This window comes from Ricinus communis, chromosome 4, assembly GCF_019578655.1.
Source record: "Ricinus communis isolate WT05 ecotype wild-type chromosome 4, ASM1957865v1, whole genome shotgun sequence".
Taxonomy (NCBI): domain Eukaryota; kingdom Viridiplantae; phylum Streptophyta; class Magnoliopsida; order Malpighiales; family Euphorbiaceae; genus Ricinus; species Ricinus communis.
The window spans coordinates 6,856,550-6,864,329 of NC_063259.1; the positions used below are offsets into that span (position 1 = coordinate 6,856,550).

A 7,780-nucleotide genomic window follows, 5' to 3' on the forward strand; every position below is an offset into this window, starting at 1 on the left:
AAACCAAGTGGCTCGGTAACTCCTTCCGGTTCCTAAGACCAGGTGGGTCCTCGAATGAAGTCTTTACTTTCTGCACCCCGGACCTATCAAGAAAAAGATAGGGATCAGTTGACAAGCTCGCTCTGGGCTTAATAAAACAGTGAGTTGCTCCAACACTTGCTCATTGGACAACTCCTCCTCATCCTCAGCTATTGCTACTTGCAAAGGGTCAGAACATAAAATTTCTTGCAAATGGGACTCAACCACATCATCAATCACATCAATAGAATATACAGTATTATCATAGTCCAAAGGATCGCCCCATGGAAGTGGCTAGGTCAAAGGTAATGGTCTCATCATCAACTCTGTTTAAGCTTTCCATCGCTTACATCGATAATGTGACCCCTCGATGTAGCTAGGAAAGGCCTACCCAGGATAAGAGGCACAGTGCTCTCACCCTCCACATCCATTACCACAAAATCCACAGGAAAGATAAAATTTATCTACCTTTACAAGTACATCTTCAACAATACCTCTAGGAATTTTAACAGTTCTATCTGCTAACTGAACACTCATCCAAGTAGGCTTAGGTTCATGCAACCCTAATTTGGCAAATAAACTAGTGGGCATTAAGTTAATGCTAGCTCATAAATCAGCCAATGCACCACTAATTGATAAATCACCAATCATACAAGGGATAGTAAAACTCCTTGGATCTCGTCGCTTGAGTGGCAGTTTGTTCTGGAGAATACTGAACACTCCTCATTAAGCACCACCCCGACCAAGATCCTCCAACTTCCTCTTGTTGCTCAAAATCTCCTTTAAAAACTTGGCGTGTGATTTCTGACCGTGAAATTGCCTCAACAAAAGGTAAGTTAATTTTCAAACCGCTTAAATAAGTCAAGAAACTTATCATATTGCTTGTCCACCTTATCCTACCTCAACCTTGCAGTGATATGGAACCGGGGGTGATGCTCCATACGCAGAATCTCTTTGCCGCGTGATTCTTCATTCTCTCATTCTCTACCACCTCAAGGTCCGGTCCTTCCTTAGCTCGACACCGCACGATTGTATTATCCTTATCACCTAAAGGTGAAGAACCACCAATTTCTTACCCGAACGCAAGGTGATAGCCTTGCAATGCTCCCTCGGGTTTGACTCTGTAGTGCTAGGGAGCGATCCTGGAGGTCTCTCTAAAAGCATCTTAGAAATTTGGCCAATTTGAGTCTCCAAGTTCTGAATCGAGGCCTGTTGATTCCTAAGTGCACTATCACTTGAATCTCGCTCAGACGCTACAAACTTCATCATAAGCTCCTCTAAATTTGACTTCTTTTCTTGTGGAGGAGGAGCTTGTGCGGGCCCAGCTGGTTGTTGCTGTGGCTGTTGATGAAGTCTTTGAAAACCTGGCGGACCCTGGGCATTATTGTTCCTCCAACTGAAATTGGGATGATTGCGCCATCCAGGGTTGTATGTATTCTTTGTAAGGGTTATTCTATCGCCTTGGGGCATTCCCATATAATCAACTGTTCAACATCGGAAGACATAGCGAATTAGATGGAAAACTAGTAGAAGATGAAGCAAACATACCTCCCGCAAGACATTCGCAGACCGTAATGCGGGCCACCAAACTTCGCAGACCAACGTCACCGCATGAACCATCTGAGTTGGTCGATCTTCTTGGCTAGAAGCTCCACTTGAGCTCGCCAAGGCTGGTGTAGAGTCCACTTGGTTGACCACTCCCTGTCTTCCTGGTCGGCTCCTAAAGGATTGCCAACGATAGTTGTTCATGGCCATTTCCTCTATCAAGTTCCGAGCTCGGGCGTCTTATTGTTTAGCCACCCATCTCGCGCATCCACCATCGCCTCGTTGCAAGGTTCAACCCGTAGAAGGTCCGAACCCTGCATCCACCGGCAATCCGTGATGTGGGTAGCATCTCAAAAGATCTTTAAATCTCTCCCATGCATCGTACATGCTTTCATCATCAAACTGCACAAAAGAAGATATGTCATTTCTAAGTTTAGCAGTTTTAGCGGGAGGAAAATACTTATATAAAAATTTTTCGGCCAACGCCCTCCAGGTAGTAATTGTTTGTTGTGGAAGAGATTGCAGCCATCTCTTTGCTCTGTCCCTCAAGGAAAATGGAAACAATCTCAACCGAATGGCATCATCAATTGTTCCATTTATCTTGAATGTGTCACAAATCTCCAAAAAGTTAGAGATATATGCATTGGGATCCTCGCTGGGCAATCCTCCAAATTGCACGCTTTGCTAGATCATCTGGATAACATTGGCCTTTATCTCAAAATTATTGGCTGCTACAGCAGGTCTGACTATACTCATTTTCGTCCCATCTAAAGATGGTCGAGCAAACTCGTACATCGTCCTCCGATCGTCATTGGCTTGGGGGTCATGGTTTTCTATCGTGTCTAGTCTATCCACAGGTACCTCAACCTCAATCTCCTCCTCTTCTAATTGCAACCTCTTCCTTAAGAGTCTGAGGGATCGTTCTGGATCAGATAGAGGCTCTATAAGATTCGAGTTTGAGCTCCTGGTCATAAACTACCTGAAACCGAAAGTCCACACAACAACCAATCAACAAAAACAATATAATAATAAATAATAAATAGTAATAAAAAAATTAAAAAAATAAAAAATAAAAAATAAATAAAGAATAAATGAATAAACAAATAATGACTGAATTAACATAAAAACAATTCACTCTAGTTCACCGTTACTGTTTTGTTCCCTGGCAACGGCGCCAAAAACTTGATGGGCTCTTTATGCAACCTACACCTAAGGCAGTGAACCTACCGATGCAGCCTAGCACTAGTGAGTATCAAGGTCGTATCCCTGGAGATCGGGTGAACATAGAGTTACTACTGTTTACTATGTTATCTAGTCTGAAATAGGGTGTGAAAGTTCTAACGTACCAGCTAATGGATATGAGTGCAAATAAGTAAATGAAGAACAATGGATAATCAAAAGACAATTGCAAAGAGAGAAACAAACCCAAAAGGGAGCCTAAGTGATGGAATTCTAAAGATGGATTTTATGGATTGCCGATCTTGCTTACCCGTGCCTAAATCCTGAATTGAATCCCGGTTCCTCTCTCGAGCTTACTGGATTCCTAAACCTGCACTAACCTAATGGAATCTCTTCCTATCAGATTACTACAGATTAGCATTAAGTATGATTTAAAACTATTAAGAGTTATTAGTTCTTAATCCGGCGAGTAAATCAACCTTATCTCTAAGTGTTAACTACCAGTCCTTACTATTCAATGTCCAGTTGTAACAAGCATTTCTCAATGTCAAGAAATAACCTAATGAACAATTAATCCAACGTCTCAAATTAACTGAATCAAACTTTTATTACTGAATAGCAAGGAGATTGCAAGAATGACAATTACAAAAACTAACAATTAAGCATAATCCATCAACAAAGGTGAACCCTAATGGATTCAAAAGATCTAGCTACTCATGTTCATAGTCAAAGCAATTAAGGAACAAAATAAGGAAAAACAAATTAAAGGCATGTACACCCTTCTCTTTCAAGCTGAATGAGAAACCTTAAAATTGCAAATTCGAAATCTCAAACCCTAATTGCCTCTTGAATGCTCCCAAAGTTTGTCTTGATCTCCAATTCGATGTTGGAACAAGTGGAATCCCTCCTTCAATTGATGAAATTGATCTCTCAAGGTCTACAATTGAGGTATAGGAAACAATTAATTAAGTGTGTGTCTTGGAATTGAGTCCAAAAATCATCCCCCTTTTCAATTAGAATTCAAAAATGCCTATATAGTTGATTCAGCATGGCCGGAGTCCAGGCTGTGATGATTCAGCACGGCCAGAGTCTAGGTTGTGCTGAATCTGTGGAGTCTGTTGTGTTGACTCCTTCCAGGCCGTGCCCAAGCCGGTGCTGAGCCACCACAGGCCGTGCCCAAGCCGGTGCTGATCCACCACAGGCGTGGTGGAGGCCGTGGTGGCTACCAAGTCGCCGAAATGGCACAATTGGGGATAGCCTCTTGGTAATTCAAAGACCACGGGAGTCCAGGCCGTGCTCAACCCTCGGGGTGCTTGTTCTCGCCCAATTTTGATGGATTTTGCTCCGTAATCACACATATTTCCCTCGATTACTGATGGTGTCCTTCAAAAATGACCTGAAACGAGAAAGGAAACAAAAGACAAGTGATTCTAGCATAAAACGGGATAATCATGCATAAAAATGTAAATAATCGGGCATGAAAACATGTGTATTATGATGCTTATCACAGGGTAGTATTAGTTCTTTTCCCTTTTGCATTTCTTATATTTTGTACACTGAGGACAGTGTGTCCTTCAAGTGTGGGGTGGGTGATATTTATTCCATCTTAATTATTTGTTTATTCTTTGTGCAATTTTTTGTAAAATTTTGAAAATTTTTCACTTTGTTTCGATCCTCTTACTGTTGACTTGCTTTTGAAATCCTGTTTATGTCCATATGATCGGGTAAAACCGATAGCGTTGAGTCTTGCAGAAGAATGTAAGATAATTAGTTTGAGTTCTGCACTAAGTTGCTTTGGTTTATTTAATTCTGTTTTGATGATTTTTGTTTGGAACCTACTCAAAAAGCACATTTGTGAGAAATTGAGCCTAAATTGTAAGCATACACTTTATATGCTTGTATATATTTCTTGTTGAGAGTGCCAATTACTGTCTTTACTTTTAGAACTTGCTCGGTAATGCTTATGAGGGCCACAAGGAGAGTTTAACACTTTGGTATGATAGAGGTACTTAGGTTTTTCATTCTAGCCAAATAGCCTTCATTCGTTTATTGATTCTGTAGATAACCCTTTCTTTCACCATTTTTTATCATATTCCATTACCACTTAGTTTTATTCTGCTTTGGGTTATGATTTTGCACATGAGTTGTTTTTATTGGAAATTTTTATCTTGGGAATAGCTTTGGATTCTTGTAGCAGCTTACTTCAATCCAAAAAGAAATTCACTCTATTATGTGAATGTTCTTCCCTTATGAAAAAGGAAAAGAAAAGAAACAAAAAATAAAGAAGAAAAATATATAAAAAGAAGAATAAGAGGGAAAGGTGATGAAAAGAAAGAAAGTAAGTGAGCTAAACATTTTGACTTGATTCCTATTTCCCACCTTGGACTACTATCCATCGTTTACCCCTTGTGATTTTTATGACTTGTGTGCATGTCATATATTTCATTGCAGAACACCATAGGTTCAACTCTTACCAAATTTACCTACGCCTACCTAATCCCCATTACAACCCTTATAAAGACCTTTTGACATGGTTGTTGACTCTCCATAAGTGGTAGGAGTAGGATTTAAGAGCAAGCATATAGTAAGTAAGGCAGTAGTTGATGCATTGAGCGATTAGACACTACCCTTTAAACACTTTGAGTGATTTAGAGTGAATCTGGTGAGGAGTTGGTTCTAAACAATTTCGTTGAGACAGTATTGTGTGAATTATTGGCATCTTGGTTGTGATACTTGAATTGATTGCTTCTTTTCTTTTTTTTTGACTTACGCTTGTTAAGGATATGTGCATGAGCTCTTTAGCTTGTCTGTCAGTTTAAGTATTGTTCCTTAGTGGTTTATTTTCCTTATTTTACTTTTGATTGCTTGAGGACAAGTAATGAGCTAAGTGTGGGGTTATTGATCTACACTCAATGTACTTTCCAAAGCAAAGCTCACAAGTTTACATCTCGATGCAGAAGATGATTAGCTCATTCCCCGAAGTGGAAAATTAGCTTACTTCCTGAAGCGGAATATCAGCATACATCCCGAAGTGGAAGATCAGAAGCCTATTCCTAGAAATGGAGAACCAGTTCAAGTTATAAAGAACAAGTGTACTTCTTGAAGCAAAAGATTCCGAAGTGGATGACCAATTTACTCCTCAAAGTAGCAGATCCTAAAATGGAAAAATCATAATTTTTATCCCAAAGTGGAAATTATCTAAGAAAATAAGGAAGTTTTCAGTTTGACGCTAAGACGTGGGAGAATTTACCAAATCAACCTGAAGCAAAAATTACAACATAATTGCATACTAAAGTGGAAAGTGATCAAGAGGCCAAAAGGAAGTTTCTACAAGTATAAATCATCAAGCATGGTCCCTAAATCAAAGCCAAATAGAAAGTCTACACTAGCACGAGCCTACAAAGCATGGCTTCTACAACTTACAAAACTATAATTATCTTGAGGGGAGGTTTTCAAGATAAATAGGCGTGGTCCCTAAATTAAAGCCAGATAGAAAGTCTACACCAGCAAGAGCTTATGAAGCGTAGCGTATACAGCTCCTTCAACTACAATTATCTTGATGGGAGGTCTTCAAGATGTAACAGGCGTGGTCCCTAAATCAAAGCCAGATAGAAAGTCTGCACCAACACAAGCCTATAAAGCGTGGCTTTTATAGCACCCATGTTGTTGATATTTATGCTTTGTCTCAATTTATTTAAAGTTGATTTGCATGAATCTTGAGAAACTGGGAGCAACTGTCAGCACCCATTTTCTAGATCTATATATTGAGGGAATTACGAAAAATCCAATGATGAAAGCTACTCCCTTTTTTGAATTCCGGGAGATTGAGGACGGGAGAATCCAAGTTAGTGTTGAGAATAATTGAATCAAAATCACTTTTCTAGCATCAACTCAGACTCAATTGTTAGAAAAAATTAACTTTGAGTGGTAAACGATAGTTTTCGCAAGTTCAGGAACTAAAATGCCAAAATTTCTCAAACTTTTTGCTCAAAAAGCCAATTGGCTCTACATGCAGTCGAATCAGCTCTACAAACTGCCGGTTGGCTATTTTTCAAGATTCAATGCTGTTTTTCATACTTTTTTTTATTTAAAATATTGAAATTGATGAAAATACATTTCTAGAAGTAATTTGTGATAATTATTGGATATTTGAATATAAAAGATTTTATTTTATTTTATTATATGTTAATCTGATAAAAGAGAAAGATAATCGATAATTTTATTTTAAATAATTAACACTTATCTAATACATCTAGTATTTCCTAACCCTATTGCTATAGATAAAATAATATGCCCTAGGTCTAGGATTAGCTACATTCATTAAGTAACCAGACCTCCATTAATTTAGATGTTCATTTAAGCATAGAGTTTTAGGAAACAGGGAGAGAGGTCACCAAGAAAGAGCTTTAAATTAGAAAAGTTTTTAGAATGATAGAAGATTTTCTTAACCCTAGACAATAGTGGGTTCTTATCTGATCTTCAATTCAACCACCTTATTATCTCTAGAGACTCACAACCTAAGGGTTCCCTAAAATTCAGCATCATCAATATCTATTTTCTCTTTACTAGTTCTTTTATTTTTATGATTCTAGAAAAATGTCAGGATTGATCTTAAATGCTTTATATCCCTTTATATGATTAAATCTAGGGTTTTTAATAGTCTTATATGTCTTTGTGATGTTTTTGTATGCTAGATTTTGAATCTGATAATATCAATGTCCTAGGCTTTGAATATGATAATATGAATGTATTGGATTTTGAATCTGATAATTGGAATAGTTAGAGTGGCATGTTAGATTTATGGATTTTCTTTAATAATTATGTGATTGCATCAACTTTTTAGGGCTGCATGATTAAAATCTAGAATCTGCAATGTGAAATTTTCTTTACCTTTTGTTAGTTTTTTTTGCTTTATACGGTTTGTAATGTTTTATGTTTTCTAGCTTAATTTAATTTGTCTTTTATGTCCTTGGCCTTGTTTTCTTTCGAGTTTTAATCATATTTTTATCTCTTGTGCATGTTAAATTAGCTTTAGGGC

General features: G+C 38.0%; 1 non-coding gene across 1 annotated transcript; it reads left to right on the forward strand.

Moving 5' to 3' along the window:
• Positions 1 to 1,891: 1,891 nt before the first annotated feature.
• Positions 1,892 to 1,998, forward strand: LOC125369970. Its single transcript, XR_007215689.1, has one exon. It is a non-coding gene; the product is annotated as a small nucleolar RNA R71 (small nucleolar RNA).
• Positions 1,999 to 7,780: the final 5,782 nt, after the last annotated feature.